Below are 19,543 nucleotides of genomic sequence, written 5' to 3' on the forward strand. Positions count from 1 at the left end.
CTATGCAGAATAACACTCCCGAGCAGCGACGAAGAATTATTGGTGTTAGCTTCTAGAACGCTATAGGCGCGCAGGCCAAACCGAATCGCACTCGCTTGAACCTGAATCGACTTTCATGGGTGATGAAGGCAGTGAGATCCCTGCTATCATGATGCAAAAGGACCTCATGGTAGGCAGAAGCAAAGTCAAGCTTCGAAAACTTAGTAGCCCCTAACAGCGCGTGAAGGAGCTCCATTGTGTGGGGTAGCGGAAATTTATCTGGAACAATGGCCCTATAAGGTTCTCGAAGGTCAACACACACCCTGATATTGTCATCCTTCTTGTCAACTACAACCATAGGGGAAACCTTTTCGGAAGCATCGGCTTGCTCTATGATGTCAAGGTGCAGGAACGTGCGAAGCTCGGCAGACACCGGTGCACGAAGAGAAAACGGAAGGTGGTGAAGCTTGAAAGGTAGAGCCTGAACGGCAGGACGCGTATTGACTCGGTGAACAAATCATTTATCGAGGCCGAGTTCACAAGTGAAATGCACAGAAAACTCATATTCTAAACCAGCTGAGAGGTGCGCCCGACTTGTGCAAGCCTTGGAAGGTGCTGCATTTTTAGTTACATTGCTCGAAAGGGCATCACATGTCTGTAGGCACTGGATAGTCGCGCCTTCAATACGTAGCTCTACTGCCTTGAAGCCGTCAAACCTAATCAGAGAGGTGCAGCAATGGACAGCATAAAACAGAACCTGAGCCCTGCGACCTTCGAAGTGAACTTTCGGCCAAAAACAGCCGCGCACACGGATTGAATGCCTAGAATAATCAAGCAGGGGAACGCACGGAGCCCGTAGGAGCTAAATGCCCGAACATTTCTCGATGAACACTTGCTCAGACAGGATCGAACAAGGATGAACCGAAGTCAACTAGAAGTATCAACCTGATATCTGCAACTTGCACAGTAATGTGAACTGCATCACTTTCAGAATGATGGCTAGCCAGAGCAAGCGCGACAGTTTGAGGTGGCGAAATATCATCGTCCAAGTCGAGTTCATGGAGCCGTCCTTGTGCGAGCTGTTTTTTTTTGCTACAGACTAGATAAAAGTGGCACCATAGGCCCCTAACGGGCCTATGGGGCCATTGGGGGGTCCCTTTGATGGCAGATTCAACAGCGCTTGCCTCGAGCTGGGCAATGAGGCCACGAAGCGCGGTGATAACAGTGCTGACACTGAGAGAGCGCACGCTGATCAATTTGCGGGGAGGGGTGGGGGGGGGGGTGTTCTGATGTGACACACATGAGCCGCTAACACAACTTGACGAGCTGCACTGAAAACCTCTTGTTTCCTGGCGTGGACTTTGCTTCCACGATGGAGGCGTAGCATGCATGTGATGACGCGACGAAACAGGATGTACTTATGCGGAGAACCTCATACAATTCCTCGGACGCGTCCACAAACTGGAGTGCGACCTGAACTGCCTTCGTGAACGGAAGTGCTGAACCCTCCAGCAAGAGGCGCTCGCGTAAGCGCTTTGAAGAAATTCCGGCCACAAACTGATCTCTGACAGCGTCATCCTGTGATGAGAACGAACATGACGATGCGAGCTCCCGTAACGTGGCGACAAAGTCAGCAATGGACTCGCCTGCACATTGACCGCGGCGATGGAACCGGTGGCATTCCAGGACTACATTGCTCGTTCACATGAACTGCTGCCTCAACGCAGCCGCGGCCAAGTAATACACATTTGTTGCAGTGGGCGTAGTGGCCGAGTCGGGGCTTGCCAGCAGCTCCTCTGCTGCTCGCGGTCACCCGTAGCGTGCTGACCATGCGGTGCCCCTCCGTGCCCAGGCAATGCGCGAGAATGGCCGTGCGTCGATCTGGTAAAAAGCCAGTAGCTCCAGAACCAAGAAGTTTCAAATATACAACGCCATTGTTCCCAGGGCACGGCTGGACGGCCACATCCGGGGCCTAATCGGTGCAGCTTATGGCAAGCGAATCCCGCTCACACTCGAAAAGAAAATGAAAAATTACTGGGAAAAGCACGGCAACGACGTAAACGCTGCATAGCCTTCAGTTCACCTCGTCGCCACTGTATTAATTGAAGAGCGTCTGAACAGTCCGCGGCTTGAACTGCAACCACACCTTTATTCGAATGTACACAACGAGCGGGCGAATCAGCAGTTCCTTGCCCCTATTTTTTTTTATCCAAGAACGGCTGTAAATGCGAAGTCAACATATCCCATCGCAGCGGTGGACCTTCCTTGGACCAGCGTGGCCTTATCTTCCGGTAGCTCCGCGGCACAACGCCACTGTCAGTTGTTGAAGATGGCGGTTTTGCTTTGCTTTCTGTCCCCTCTTGGGGACAGAAAGCAAAGCAAAACCGAAGCTTAAATCAACACACATTTCTTTGTAGAATAACACGCGGTGAAAAAAAATTCTCTGTCCAGACCAGGGCAAAGCAAGTTCCCTAGAAAACGCTTCTACATGAACGAATGCGGGAAGTTTGGGTTCCGATTTAGCGAGTTAAAGCAAACGAAACCGTGAGTCATAAGAGGGCAAACAGCGCAAACTCGGAACAAAAGCTTAAAGCACTATAAAGGGACGGACAACACGGGGTTCGAAAGCTAAAGTGACGCTTAGGCGAGGTTTCGCTCACAGCTCATGTCGTCTCGAAAGCTCCTATGACTTATGCCAACTTGGCACTCCATGAACGCGTCCAGTAGGAGGGAACGGGAAGATCCTGCACGTGCGGGGGAGATGGTTTCCCCATATTAATACTCTCTACGCACTGGCTGTTGCATTGCTAGAAGTGATATACTCACAAAAACAGTTTTCAAAATCGAACAATACTAGATCAATGCGCCGTCTAAAGCATTACGATTTTTATAGCGAACAGCTCGAGGCTATTGCCCTCTAAGCATCTTTCTCCGATGCACTGGCGTAAAGATGGACAATGTGTCTTACGCGCGCGGATATTGGTTTCCCGTTATCCGAGAGATGAGGGAAGGCAGGGCTCGGTGCTGGATGTTGAGCCAGAAAGCTTTGTAAAAAGTACAACAAACCGCAACCATCGCGGAGTTTCAGTTGCATTTCTCTCCGCCTCAGAGGGGATTGCGACTCCCTTCGATATCATACGATCGGCCCTTGCACAAAACAGGATGCATTGTGTAGGATTGAAGAATGTTCCGAATCCGAATGGCCTACCCTTTAGGTGAAGCACAATATCTATCTTCCAGTTCAGCTCCTTGCCTTTCGCGTCTCATTTCTCTCAATCTCTGCTTCGATATATATATATATATATATGGGGGGGCGGGGGTTCATGTGTATGGCTACTCATACGAAGGAGCGCCGGGAACAGCTTAATGTACGTGCGCCAGCATGAAACAAGATACGCCATGGATCTGTTTTCCTACTCGTTGCCGCGTAATTAGCTCCGCTTCAAAGCGTGAATTGTCCTTAAATTTTAATAAATGTAACATAAAGCACCAACAGTTGTAAAATATGAAGGATGCGATTTCATAAAATAGTGTATGTTGAAATTATTATCAGACGTCTTATGTTCAATAATATGCCATTCCAAGTTCACAACGCAGACCAAATACTACAGTTCCACCGCAAAGCGTCGCGACGTACCGTTTTTCGCGACTCCCTGCGCGAATGCGAAATTACTATTTTGACTAAGAACGCGTGTTCTCTTTTAAAGCACTAAATGATGGTCTTTTCATTGCCACCAAAATTTTATGACACGTTTTTGGCAGTTGTCCATCCCTTAAATGTTCGTCATGAGCACACGTTTGTTAAGGGATATATGAAGCACTTTACTAACCACGATGTACCTTAAGAGCGAAATGCAAAATATAATTTTGAAATCACAGTGACTTTATGAGTGACTTTACTTTTGTAAACTTCACAGGCTTTATGAAATTCTCCAAATAAACTTCCTTAAAGCAAGCAACTTCCTTAAACTTTAGGTAACCTTCACAATTTCATAAAACGGAAACAAATTCATAAATGCTAGGAGAGAATTGGCGATATTTCGCAGGTATGATTGGTTTTGCGATAAAGCCTATTTGCTATATGTGTGCGCAGTCTCTAGCAGCGCAAGCGTCCGCGTGAAAAGCGATAGCCAGCCGCCTCTCTTGCATCAAACACAATGGCAGAGGGTAATGGGATAAGATGATGACTGGTCTTGATGGCCGCTTCATCACAGCAAATAAATCTTCGTGCGCCTCAACTGTCTCCCTCAAAGGCACGTTAGTCGAAAAAGATATGCTATCGTGGGGGTGGGGGGGCATTTAGCCATTGTCAGGTAAGCGTGGTCATCCACTCATCGGCATGCATTAGTTGTGTTACCGTTGTTGCGATGCCGCCGACATACAGTCGCCTTCAAGCCATCCTCATCGTACAGTCATCATCATGAAATTGTAGTTATGCCATCATCGTCGCCGACACACTATCGCCACCATTTCAGAATCGTTATCCCATTGTCCTTATACCGTTGTCGTTCCGCCGACTCATTTATTAGTCGCCGTTCTGTAGTAATCATTTCTGTCCTTATCCAATCGCGATGAGGCGACAGCTGTCACGCCATCCTCGTCATCGCGACGTCGTCATACAGTATTCGTAATGCAATCGCTGTCACACTATCGCTACGGCGCCTTAATGACCGTTCGGTCATCATTTATCATCGTTTTTAAGCCTAGTCATCCGATTCTCGTCATATCGTAGTCGTCACGCCATTGTAGTCACACAGTCGTGGGCCCGCCACCGTCGTCGCATGCTCCTCGTCCTCCTATTGTCCTCTTGCCGTCGTCGTCACGCTGTTCTCGCGCCGTCACTGTCATTATTTCAGAATTATCATGGCGTTGTCGCCTGGCCGTCGTCGTCATACCGCTTTGCTCATTCCGGCGTCGTCCCTGCATCGCCAAGATCATGTCGTTGTCACGCTGTCATAGCCATGAGTGACCTTGGCGAGCGATGAACAAAACGCGAACAAGGTGAAAGCGGGAGCGAACGTTTCCACAAAAGGACTTGTCTTTTTCAAAGTCTTGAAAAAGACAAGTCCACTTGTCGGAACGTTCGCTTCCGTTTTAACCTTGTTCTTGTTTTCCTCATCGTCTTGACTTTACAATCATGCTGTCCCCCTGTTTTCCTTGGCGAGCGTCATAGATACGTAGGCCGATCCGGGCGACAGTGGATGTCCCAAAGAGATACAGCAATGGAAATCTTAGAACGACCAATAAAAATTGTGAATAAATGCGTACACAGCAATGCTGCGTTACGCTACATTGTGTGATTGCTAATCCCATAACCGTCGACAGTCATGATGCGATGGTATCTACCGGAATTTAAATTGCGTACTTCCTTACCTTATGAACAGACTGGTAGGCTAATAGTGTTTAAATACGGAAGAATACTCACGTGTTTCTAAATACGTTGTTCCTCTATCTCTTAACTGTGTTCAGCTTCCGACGTTCTTTAAGTTTCTAATTCTTCCTATACCTACTTCGCCGAGCTCTTCCCGTAAGCGCAAAATGCACGTCACGGACGAGTTTAAATATGCCGAAAATTTAGTATTGGCCAGGGATGTAACAATTTTTTCTGAGTGTGCTTTGTTGGCATTTCATTCGCCATTCACACATGAAGAACACCTACAGTCGCTGATGCGATGCCACTCAGATTTAGTGTAACCAACATAAAAATAAGTTGCAAGGATATCAGTGGCGCTTGTACACAAACGCACACACACAAAAGTATGCACAAACATTTGTTTCCTGCGGCTGCGCACACAAGCATGGAAAGGAAGGAAGAAAAAGTGAAGAATGAAAGGCAGGAAGATTAACCAGGTTAGCGCAACCGGTTTGCTACCCTACACATGCAAGCGGTATGGGGGGAAGGAAAGATGTGGAAGGGAGACAGAGAGAAAGAGACAAGCACGGAAAGAACTCCAGCGAGGCTAGGGTGACGTTTCAATATCGGTTCTATCATTTACACCAACGGACATACGCATTTCTCCTTCACCTGTACACACAAGCATATCTATAAAGGTACTTCAGCGAGGCAACGTGGAAGTTTTGCATGAGCGAGATATCGGCAGAGTGTTCAGCTTGTGTGAAACGAAAATGTTCTATGCAGTTTGCAAACGTATTTTTTTCTCTCTTGCTGGCATCTAGCTCTAACATCACGTTTCCTTTAGATAAGATTTGTTTCGTTGGATACGCAAAACCAAAATGCACCGTCCTATGTCCCCATATTCTTTAAGCTCTGGGTGTTATCAATGAGTTCACAATGTCAGCGACTTCGTGCGCGTTTGGAAGGTTCGACAGCGCAAGATTTTGCAATGCCCTTATCGTGTTTCTCTTCTCTCAATGGCAGTGCTTCCGTTGCTACTGCTTACACAAATGTCTGCGGCCTGACTAGGAAATGGATTTCGCTCTTGAATATATAGTGAAAAGCCAAAGAGAATGTCGCCTCTGGTACTCCTCACGGGTAATTAGCACGAAGGTTCAGAGGAGACGCTTTAAATTTGATTTTTGCCACTTGGATGCCCAAGAGAATAACATTGTGAGTAAGCAAAACCGTGACGACCGTTCGTGTATATTTCTTTCAGAGGTCACTATTCAGAGTGCTGCACATAATTATTAGGGAAAACAAAATGGCTTCTGTGTGTTAGTACAACACCGAGGTCGATTTTTCCTTTTCTCGAGAAACCTACTTGAAAAGCGATGCCATGCATGGACGTACATATTAGACACTGTTTCTGTATCAGTGGGCTGTAAGCGAGAAATTATGCGTTGTTGATAATTCGTCACTTATTTTATGCAAACATATGCTTTCCTGCTTCCACGATTCACGCCAACGGCTCCAGCCGACTTTGAGAATATCTCAAGATCCCTTGCATAGAGCAGCTCCACTATGGACGGGGGCCTGTGGTTTCTGCTCTGGAGGAAGCTCGAAGTTCCCGTGTGCGAAACATTGCATGTTTATCGCTTTCCAGTGGCGTAGAATAAATTATGCGCTGCTTGTGAGTTGAAATTAGAGATACCTCACTCTCCATAATGAACGCAGGAAGAATTTGCAGATATTTAGAGAACGTCTCATAGCAAAAGCGTTGTAAGCAAAAAGTAAACACATTTCGCTCATGTTTTGATAATAGCAAGGAATAATGGTAGCATAAACGGTCTTGATTTGCGCTAATATAAACACACTCTAATCGCCGGGCAACACAAGTGTTCAGTTTCCCTCATACTGACCAAGAAGGACACGGCCAGGTCATCATGCATAATGCAGCGGCAGCCATTTCGAGCTAGCGCACCTATAAAGAAAAAAAGAATATTTGTACTCACTCATTGTTGTTGCTCACGTTTTGAGAAATCTTGTTTAATCAACTCTAGTTCCATGCTATTAAATTGTGACGTGACTATTAAGCTTGACCGTGACGGGAAAGAACCGAATACTGCCACCATACCGGAGTTAAAAATTTAAAAAATTTATTGGACTAGCTTGTGCCCAGAAAAATAGGAAATACTCAAAACGCAGCGATAGCGGGCAGTTCTGTCGCCGGTAGTCGAAATTACAGAAACCACGTCTATTCCACACATTACTGACACACGTAATGTCGTACGTACATTACAAAATAATCGTTCTCGCTCGCTTAGATCCCACAATGTATATTGGAATTAGACAAGACCTTTTCGTTAGAATACCCGGGGCAGCATTGAAGAACTTGAAGATACAGTCGACGGTATTCGCCGGGAACCATAGGTTGATAAAACTGTTAATCCGCAAAGTAAAGGTCACTCACAAAGAAGCCAAGTGATGAACGCGTGACTTTGTCATGAGCGTAATACAACTTGTTGGGTCAAGTGCTTAAGAGCTCGGACCTAATTCCGACGCAGCCTATTCAAATACATGTAAAAAGGCAAAAAAAGTTTTTTTAGGTAACCCCTGCACTGTTTTACTGAACTTTCTTTTGCATTTGAGAGAGAAAGTTAAATTCTAGTGACTGCTGGAAGCGAAATATTATTTAGGACTAATTTTGTTTCAAACTGTTCTCCAAAATTTAAAAGTTTGAAAAAATACAGAAGCAGGAAATTCACAAATTAATTGATCTGCACGAAGAACAGATATCGCGGTTCTGTAAACGACATCCAGTATATTATTGAAAGCGAGCAAATGCGATATGTCTTTTTATATCTCACGTGCATTTGTTACGTCGTCTACAAGGGTTCCACAAAATCTGTATTTCCATATTACTATGGAATACAGATTCAAGTGGAACATGTCAATTTTGTCCGCTTTAGATGCGCTATTATATGTAATCCACAAAATTGTGATATCGTTTTCATTTGTGAAAAAATTTAAGACCTAAATAAAAATATGAAACCAACAGTCACTAGATTTTACGTTTTTATTTTAAATGCACCAAACCTCGCCAAATGTGGTGCAGTGGTTGCCGAGAAAACAATTTCTCCTATTACATGTATTTAGATAGGAGCACCAGAGCTAAAGCTTCCTATTAATGATTTTCTCTAAGCCATGGCAAATAACACTACCTCGGTTCATTCTGGCTGCGTGACACTTGCATATAAATATATATATATTAATTTTGGCCCAAGTTAGCGGGACACATAGTATAAGCGAGCCTGGGTAGCCTCGCTTATACGGAAGTTTTATGCGGAAGAAAAAGAAATATTGTGAATATACCGCACAATTGCCGCTAGACTGCAAAATCAAGTGTATTTGTCATCAGTCAGGGTATGGGCGCAAATACCTGCGCAGAAAAGTCACGGAGTTTTCCCTCGTCAAGCCCTGCTCGTGCTTGGGAAATAAAGAAAGAAGAATATCTCAGATTCAGGGCACTTGATTTCATCCATTGATTAATGGTGAAGAGCGTTATAGACACCTTGATGCTTGCAGCGAGTCCCACCTGGTAATACTGATATATATATATGTATTTTTTGAGAATGACGAGTAAGCGTCATCAGGCAATATGCTCATGATACGTGCTGCTTATGATACCTGAAGGTCAGGTACTAGAATTTGAACGGAAGAACGTACCTGGCTTCAAATAACCACGCGATGCTCTACAGCGAATGGCATTGATAGTTCTTTTGGCTGGTGGCCTCCCTTACAAAAATGACTTTAGACTGTCTATAGAAAGTCTATAGACTTTTCATAGACGACCTTTCCTTTCTATAGATTTGGACTTTTGTTGATATAAAGTCTATAGACTGTCTATAGACGAAAGTCGATAACGTTTCTATTTCTTTTTGTCTATTCGCAGTCTATAGACGGTCTATAGAAAAAAGTCGATAAGGTGTTTGTTTCCTTTTTGTCTGCTTCCCCTCTATAGAATGCCTACAGACGAAAGTCGACACAGTCTCTATCTATTTTTGTCCATACTTTGTCTTTAGACTTTCTATAGACGAAAGTCGATAGGGTTTCTATTTCTTTTTGTCTATTCGCAGTCTATAGACGGTCTATAGAAAAAAGTCGATAAGGTGTTTGTTTCCTTTTTATCTGCTTCCACTCTATAGAATACCTACAGACGAAAGCGGATACAGTCTCTATCTATGTTTGTCCATACTTTGTCTATAGACTTTCTATAGACGAAAGTCGATAGGGTTTCTATTTCTTTTTGTCTACTCGCAGTCTATAGACGGTCTATAGAAAATAGTCGATAAGGTGTTTGTTTCTTTTTTGTCTGCTTCCCCTCTATAGAATACCTACAGACGAAAGTAGACACAGTCTCTATCTATCTTTGTCCATACTTTGTCTATAGACTTTCTATAGACGAAAGTCGATAGCGTTTCTATTTATTTTTGTCTATTCGCAGTCTATAGACGGTCTATAGAAAAAAGTCGATAAGGTGTTTGTTCACCTTTTTATCTGCTTCCCCTCTATAGAATACCTACAGACGAAAGTGGATACAGTCTCTATCTATTTTTGTCCATACTTTGCCTATAGACTTTCTATAGACGAAAGTCGATAGGGTTTCTATTACTTTTTGTCTACTATCAGTCTATAGACGGTCTATAGAAAAAAGTCGATAAGGTGTTTGTGTCTTTTTTGCCTACTTCCCCTCTATGGACTACCTATAGACGAAAGTGGATACAGTCTCTATCTATTTTTGTCCATACTTTGTCTATAGACTTTCTATAGACGAAAGTCGATAAGGTTTCTATTTCTTTTTGTCTACTCGGTGTCTATAGACGGTCTATAGAAAAAGTCGATAAGGTGTTTGTTTCTTTTTGTCTATTTCCCCTCTATGGACTACTTTTAGACGAACGTCGATACAGTGTCTATTTATTTTTGTCCATATACTTTGTATATAGACTTTCTGTAGACGAAAGTCGATAAGATTTCTATTTCTTTTTGTCTACTCGCAGTCTATAGACGGTCTATAGAAAAAATTCGATAAGGAGTTTGTTTCTTCTTTGTCTACTTCCCCTCTATATGGACTACCTGTAGACGAAAGGCGATACAGTTTCTATTTATTTTTGTCCATACTTTGTCTGTTGACTCTCTATATTATGGACAATAGTCGACAAGGTTTCTATTTTTTTCTCTACTCCTGGTGTATTGAATGTCTATAGAAGAAAGTCGATAATATGTAATTCCGAGTTCCCATACCCCCCGCCCTCTGCGAACGCGATGATATGGCACTGGTTCATGCACGACGGCACCGCAACCCCGGCGCGGCGAACAAACCGTGCAGACTGCTAGTCTGCGTTCGGTGCAGCTGCACCGAACGAGGATCGCGGCGGAGCAGGCACCGTCCGAGTCACCAAGGTCTTCCAGGCACCCGAAGGCCCTAAACCTGGCTGCTTCCCGGACGTACACTTCGCGAAGACCAGGTGGTGAAGGTCAGATGGTGAAGATGCGGCAAAGGGGGTGAATAAGTGGCGAAAGCCCGCAGACCAGGTGGTGAATTCACCACCTCTGAGTTGTCGTGGTCTTGCATGTCTATAGATTAACAATAGACAAACATCGTTAATCTGGGCCCAACCCGTGTACGCTGTAACCAAGCGCAGGTACCGGTGGATAATACATAGCTGCATTTGATATAAGCCACTAAAGTTGTATACTGCTGAGATTGCTGTAGAGCCTATTTGTAGACTTTAGTATACACATAGTGTATACCTCCGCATTTGTTGACCACATATGATCTACGTAGTCACTCTCGGCAATCCCAAGACAGTCTTCACAGTTGTCGCATCACTTTTGCGGCTGTAGAATAACGGAAGCAAAACGCCGATCCAATTGTTAAAATATATGTTATGAACGCCAGCTTCAGATACAAGTGGATTCGAAACAGGCATCAAGCTAACAGCAAAGACACTCGTAATGTTTGTAGCTGACAACGCGGACTTTGTGAATGTGCCATGAACCGATGTCGCGCATGTGGTGTTCGCGTTGTGTGTCGTCCGATTCTCGGATACTTTTCACATTGTCTTCATATCTCGGCTGCGTCACTAACATCGGGCGACTTTTGTTGCCTAATATCCAGCACTATAAACTCATCAACGTTTCTCATTCACTTAAAATAGGTGCCAAATTCTCTGAGCCCACCCAGTATTTCGCCGGCGGTATGCCTGCGCAGCCACGCATATGAGTACCTCAATGCTGTACTGATTGCTTTGACCTATCATCGGAACAGAAAATTAGCACTAACATACGTGCAGGAATCACATTTGGCGGTACGCTGGAAGATATATGCTACAAATACGCTGTATTACTCATCGACGCTGGCAATAATGCGTCTAAAACGTCTGAAGGGCACCGTAACGGCTTTTACAAACAGTGCATTCATGTTAGCGTTCCAGTCTGATACGATAGCCCACAGCGTTTGTCATACAACCTGCCAGCGCATATCCTTCGTCCACGAAAAAAATGCATAACGGAAAAGAAAAGCCACCCGTTCCGGCGCGCATGGCGCGCAGAGAGAGAGAAAGAGACAAAGAAAAAAATGAAGGAGGAAAAGGCGCTCACACTCCTCCGAGCGCGCACGCCCTCCGCGCGGAGCTCCTGCGCATGCTCGGAGCTCTTGCGCATGCGCGGCGGGCGCCGTCTCAACGAGTGCGCCAGGCACGTAAACGGTTGTGCCGGTGTGCGGTGTCTCCCTGAACGTTGGTGTCTGTGTATGCGTGTCTTCTTTGTGGCATCACACGTCAACTACATTGAATGGTAAGCTTTATCAAAGACGTTTTGCGTCAATACCTCATGATTATGTGAGCGCATTTCGTAGCGCGAACCGGCTGCACGTAGCGCAGGCGACTCGGGTATAGTGTCGGTTTGTCGTTGACATGGTTTGATAACGCGCTCTTGTTCTCGCTTCTACTATACGGAATGTTTTACGGCGAGTGATCGCTCGTGCTTGTTGATTTTATCATTATAGCTTAGGTGCGTAAAAAAGGAAGTACACCATGTTTTAACTTGATACTGAGCTACCACCAAGCGGATTGTGTGTGTTGGGCAGCCAGTGTGGTAGATCTCATTTAGTGGCGCTTGATCCGGCCGCGATGAATGCTGCACCGTATGTGTAGCGAAATTCTCGTGACACGCTTTACGCATATATCTCGAAATTGTGTTAGCATCAAGAATTTTCAAACAGACAGGCATAGTTGAATAACTGCTAGCGTACTCGGATGAAAGGCCGTGTTTGCGGGGCATGCATCAGCAGTGTGTGCGCTGCCGTTTTCGCATAGTTTAAAAGTAGCAGTATTTTTAAGGTTCCTGGCAACCAATCTAAATAATTTTGGGAAGTTACAGCAAGCGAAACACGAGACTTGAAGAAATATCTAGTAGAAATCACTAGATTCACCCAATCTATTTATATGCAACCACAAACGCTTTTGGAGCATGAAACCTGCGATAAGCTTAGTCACTTGCAGCTCCGCAACTTAGCCGAAAAAATTAGAGAACAATAAATTAGTCGCTCCGGGAACACCTTTACACGTTTCAAACTGAAGGCATTGCGTTTGACGGTAGTTGGATGATTTGATTTTTGTCTCTTTTTTAAACAATTTAGCAGCAGAAGTTATCTTTCGAGCTATGTGAAAAGCGTTAAGCGGCTTCCGATGCTTCGGCGTTCTGTAGTTTACGTGCTCTTAATCACAAGGCAGCTGCTGGCGCAGATTCGCATTGTGCTAATCGTGCATGGTATGAAGCCATTGTCGTGCGTAATAAGTGTTCCGGTTTTCATTACTGTTGCATGTAGCGCCGTCGTCTTGGACAGACTGCATACAATATGCGCTGTACAAAAGAAAAAAAGAGCCAGATTATCAATTTGGTGGTCTTTTCTAAGTAGATAACGCACAGATTATTCAAATAATTCAGTGGGCATTGCATTTGTTCTACCCTTATCAACATACCTAAGAGATCGTAACATGTTTTAGTTGATAAGTAACCTGATCAGTACGCCCCCATTCATGTGCATTCTACTGAAAGTGTGGCAAATGTATTCATCTCGAAGTATGAGAAAAGAGACATTGCAGACTGTTCTAAGCGGAAGTAAATTGCAAATCTTAACGTGATTGTTCAAAACTGCAGTCAGTATGCTGAGCATGTTCGTTCGGCACGGGCATATTGTATTAACACCTGAAAAATGTGCACAGTCCAGCCGGGTATCTTTGTTTCAACAAGTATTATTATAGGAATCGTTTGGGATTCTCGCATTTCTTTTATTTTTATAAGTACACTGTGTGTCACATGAACCTGTCCTAAAACGAAACGTACCGTTGCTGGCACCGGCGACCATTACGGTTGTCTAACTGCTTATCATACTGTAGTATAACGAAACATCATAATGGTACTGATTAATATTCCCATGTAGTCTTTAGTCAGAGGTAAACAAAGTTAACTAGAGGCATAAGTGATGAGAGCAAATTATATTGAAAGCTACTATTGAAGCGTAAAAATAACTAATTGTATAACTCATTGTATAGTTTTTCCTCACATTGTTGCATTTGCTTTACGTGTGTCTCTGTGTCTTCCGTGCTGTACTCGTGTGGCCATCAATTACGAACTTGCCGAAGCCCTTGTCAGCTTTATTAATCAAGGGATTCAAGTCAGTTGAATCTAATACTGCATGTCAAGTGACTGACGTGTTATTCGTTTTATCTAAATATTATGGACTGGCAGTACTTGGCAAGCATTAAACCACAATATTTTTTTTATTACACTTAAGCTGCAGGCGTCATAGATTGCCAGAAAATTTTCATGAATACAGCCAGGGAAGGCTTGGAAAAAGGTCGGGAAATTTTAAAATGGCCACATAGGTATGCTGTCTTGTTATATGTCATACAAAGTTTCCAGAGAATCTCTGAGTTAAATATATTTTTAAAACGTTTCACCTGATAAAAATTGAAGGAAATTGGTTCCATTTATTGAAATATAAAAGAAAGTCAAGCTTACTGACAAGGCATTTCTTACTCAATATGTGTTTTTTTTTGCGTTAACTAAACGTCCTGAACCTCGATAGCCTAGAAAAAAATTGCATCTTTCAAAGCACCTTAAATAATTTACTGTAATAGAATTCATTCGAACTATACTATCAGTTCTGTTTCCTAGGAGGTGCATATCTGTCGTGCCATGACACAAAGTGCTCGTGTGGTATTTCGGGTGCTCATGTGGTATACCTAACTTGGAAACCTGTTAGCACGCCCAAGAGGCCTCATTACCTGTAACAAATTAAGTGACCATATCGATACAATCAGCCCATCTGCCTTCCGTTGAAGTTATGGCCAATCACACATTCATTTAAAAGTATGAGAAAGACATTTAAATGTGTATTAAGCAAAATAAATTACAATCTTAGGAATGATACTGTGAATATTCCAGTCACGTCTTCTGAAAATATCCCTCTGCACGGGAATACTTAACTACCAGCCAAAAAAAATGTACAGACAGCCCAACTGGGTAACGTTTCAGCAATAAATATAGAGGCCATTTGGGATAAGTACAATAATGCATCATATATGAACTTGTCATAAAAGGGAACATACTGTTGCTGGCACGAGCAGCAGTTGTGACTGTTTAATTTTTCAGCATACCATGCAATAAAACATTGTATAAAGGTGCTGATTTGTATTGACAAGCAGCCATTAGTCATAGTTAAACCGCATTAAGTATTGACTTAGATGGTTTGAGCAAATATATTAAGCTGCTTAATGAACACACAAAGAATATACACTTGTTATTTTTGCCTCATATTGCTGCATCTACTTATTTGCAGCATACACCTGCAGCACCTTTGGGACTAATGACACAAAGGTCAAGGCCAGCCTGGCGACCATGCTTGCCAAGGAGTAGTGTAAATATTTAATCTGTTTCCATAATAGCATACGACATGAATTTAAGGAATTCATCTATTATATCGAGCAATAAAAATGGTAAATGCATTGCTGGCGCATTTGTTTTATTTTTCGCACTGCATGATTCAGCACTATATAAATTCTTTCTGTTTGTGCAACATATATGAAAGTACAGCTGGTTCAGAAGCATTATTAATCTACTAACGGTAATGCATAAGTGCAGATGAAAAGGAACAGGTGCACATGCATAAATACATTCAAAACTTTTTGCTACCGCATGTAAACAAAAATGTAAACTAACTTGTAGATAGCCGCTATGGAGTTATGGCCTTATACACTCTTTGTAGACTTGTCTATAAGATGTCTGTGTATATAGAGTGCCTATAGATTAAAAAAAATTCATATTTGTTAACAAATGTCTGCAGAATGTCATAGAAAAAAAGTGTATCGGACTATAAAGTTCTGTTTTCGTAGACTGAAGTCTATAGAATGTCTATAGACTATCTATATACATTTGTATATTGACATTCCATAGACTTCAGTCTACAAAAGTAGAACTGTATATATAGTTCTACTTTTGTAGACTGAAGTGTATAAAATGTCTACGGACAAATCTCATCTGTAGACATTCTATAGACTTCAGTCTACAAAAGTAGAACTGTAAGCCTATACACTTGTCCATAGACAGTCAATAGACAGTCTATAGACTCAGACTTCTTATAGACTAGTCTATAAAAAGTGTATGGCCATAAGTCTATAGACCGTCTATAGACAGTCTATAGACTCAGACTTCTTATAGACTAGTCTGTAAAAAGTGTATGGCCATAAGTCTATAGACAGTCTATAGAGAATCTATAGACTCAGACTTTTTATAGACTAGTCTATAAAAAGTATGGCCATAAGTCTATAGACTGTCTATAGACTGTGTATAGACAGTCTATAGACTCAGACTTTTTATAGACTAGTCTATAAAAAATGTATGGCCATAAGTCTATAGACTGTCTATAGACTAGTCTAACGAAATGTCTATAGACAGTCTATAGACTCAGACTTTTTATAGACTAGTCTATAAAAAGTGTATGGCCATAAATCTATAGACTGTCTATAGACTAGTCTAAAGAAATGTCTATAGACAGTCTATAGACTTCATAGACAAATGTCTATAGACTGTCTATGGACTTTCTATAAAAATTTTTGTAAGGGCTGACACAAATCTACGCCATCTCGCGTGGAGGATAATTATTTTATAAATGGCGAGTAACTGCCAGAAAGTAAGGTTCAGACTAATATTTGAGAATAAGGCGCTAGCGTACGCGCGCTTAACTGCGACCAGGCTTTAAATCAACTAGAGGTGCACCACAGCGGCCGCATGTGTAAATAATTTAACAAACGTCGGTGGTCAAAAAGTCATTCGAGGCATTAGGATACTGGGCAATTCTATGCGGGACTGTGCGCAGTCACCATGGGAGTGGTGCGGACGATCCCACACTGGCGCATCAGTTAGCCGCTCAGCAGCACTCTTGATGACTGCGGCAGTATAGGAAGGGGAGCCCCCAAATGCGTTCACCGAGGACGTCTCCCCATCACTAAGTCTCGACGGTCCATGTCGGCGGCTGCCGGAAGAGTGGAGGCGTGAGTGCAACAAACACGGGGGCGGGAGGGAGCTAAGAGAGCAGCCAAGCAATCTGAACGCTTGGAACGTCCGACAGGCATTTCTTTCTTTGTTTCTCACCGCGAACGAAAGCGCGTCTTCCCCTTCACTCTTTTATTTACATCTTTGTGAGCGCTGTTTCCTGCTTCCGGCATCGGTTTCCCATTGACGACGGCTTCGTGCAGTAATGGACGCTCGTCTTGCCAGGCGGCGGATGCGCCCTCTCTCTCTCTCTCTCTCTCTCTCTCTCTCTCTCTCTCTTTCTTTCTTTTTTTTTTACCTGGAGTTTTCATCGGTTTATTTGTTGTCAGTGTCACAGAGTGTACATGCTTACCGTTTTTCGATGGTCGAACATTGAAGAGGGTGCACTGAGACCACTGTGGCTGATAATGGCCTCCCTTTCTCTATGACGTCATAGGCGCATCACCGCGCTCTTAGCTTTCTTATTTCCTTAGTTAGTATGCCTATGACACTTCTTCGTTTGATGACACACTTTCTGTGAGAAATGATGCGGCTTCCGCTGAATTGTTTGTTTAAAAAATAAACAAGATTGTCTTCTAATGTGACTTGTTTAAAGCGTTTTGTTCGTTCTTTAAGAATGGCAACTAGGAAGCAAGAAGCTTTGTTTTCTTTCTCCCCCAAACGAGATTTCAACGAGTGAGGATGACGTGTCCTCATTCGGGAAATGAAAGATTAAATTATGGGGTTTTACGTGCCATAACCACATCCTGATTATGAAGCACGCCGTAATGGAGGACTCCGGAAATTTCGACCACCTGGGGTTCCTTAACGTGCACCTAAATCTAAATACACGGGTGTTTTCGCATTTCGCCCCCATCGAAATGTGGCCGCCGTGGCCGGGATTCGATCCGCGACCTTGTGCTCAGCAGCCTAACACCATAGCCACTGAGCAACCACGGCGGGTATTCAAGAAATGAGTGCCAACGAAGTATTTATTTCTACGCTGTGCAATTATTAGCGCGATGCAGTAAGAGCATTTGTAGTTTAAATTATTTCTCAGTACTTGAAACCAAGTTAAAGTCAGATGGATCTTCTATGTGTAGCACCGGGATAACGTGTAGCGCAAGTTAAGGATTGTTTTCAGAAGCCTCAGCTCTAAGGGCCAAGCTTTACCTTAGATGTTTCTTATAATGGTCTTTCCAGTAGAACATTCATACCGACGAACGGAATGCCATTTTGCGGCATGGCGTGGTTTGAGCAAAGACAGTGAGTAATAATTTCTCTTTTCTTGAAGCTTAACGTAGAGGTTCTTGCGTCGGCCACTCTGCGCACATTGTGCAAAGGTGGGGTCGAGTCAAGAATGTGCATCGAGAAATCGCCACGTATTGGCGCTCTGTTTGTTAAAGCAGCAAAGCGTGAGCCGTCAGAAGCCAAACAAGCAGCCCACAACAACGTTTAACAAACGAGATACCCAACGCGATGTGCTATCATCAAGCACTTTCACAGATACCACGCGCTGTACGCGATCCCTTCAAGTTTAACGAGAGCTCAGCAGGCGCAACACAGCGCGCAACCCTTTCCCTTTTATGCCCACAAAAAAGTGCCACAATACTCAAAGAAAAACGCTTGCTAGACCTTGTCACCCGGTTATGTTGAACGTGAGATTCTTCTCTGAAAAACAAAGCGTATACGTGTGAAACCAAACAGCCGACTTGTTTGCTTTCTTCCAGCCAGAGGTCAACGGGTTGCGTTTCAGTCTCTTCGGTCAGGGTAGCAAAGTAGATCTCACCCTGAACAACGTTTGGTTTTCATTTTTCCGCTAGCTTCTTGTCCGTTAACTTAAGCTAAATTCGAGCTGCTACAAGCGCCGCATTGCTCTTTAGGAGTGAATAAAACGACTAGGAGAACAGAGTACGGAAAGCAAGAATTCGCGCCACGTGCTAAGCAAGGTGCAATAATAAATCGAATTATTGTCTTTCTTTTTTTCTGCGTGGCCGTGAAAAGTGTCATTCGAATGCGCAAACGTTCGCGTATTTGCCAAAAAGTGAATTGCTTAGTATGCACCACGATCAGTTAAAATGAAACAATAAACTGCATTTTGGTTCAATGACTGTAAAACTATGTTTGTCCTTCTTTTATTTTCGAGTGTCCCCGGGGTTGAATGAGTAAGCACAAAGGTGAATATGTTTGTAATGACGGTGCAGCTTAAGTTCAGATGCACACAAAAATTTCGTTAGTTGCTCTGATAAAAGAATAAAAGAAAACGGCTTCTTCAATTCTGTGATTTTACTTGCAAACCCACAATAAATTTATGAGGCACGCCGTAGTAGGTGACTTCGGATTAATTTTGGCCACCAGGGGATTTTTAACGCGCCCTCAATGCACGAGACACGGACGCTTTTGAAACGAGAAAATGATAAAGAAAAGTGAAATGAAAGTGCACGACAAAGATAACTGCATGAATCAGATAATCGCATCGCAGATAATCGCATGAAGCGTGCCTTACGCTAGCAATCGTGCTACGGCGGCGGCTATCAATTCGTCCACTAACTTAGGTATTTGCGTTTAGTACATCTAGCCCTAGGAGTGTTAGCCAGCGCCACCCAGAGTCTCGACTGGCGCAAGTACACA

The sequence above is a fragment of the Dermacentor variabilis genome, chromosome 10, assembly GCF_050947875.1.
Source record: "Dermacentor variabilis isolate Ectoservices chromosome 10, ASM5094787v1, whole genome shotgun sequence".
NCBI lineage: Eukaryota > Metazoa > Arthropoda > Arachnida > Ixodida > Ixodidae > Dermacentor > Dermacentor variabilis.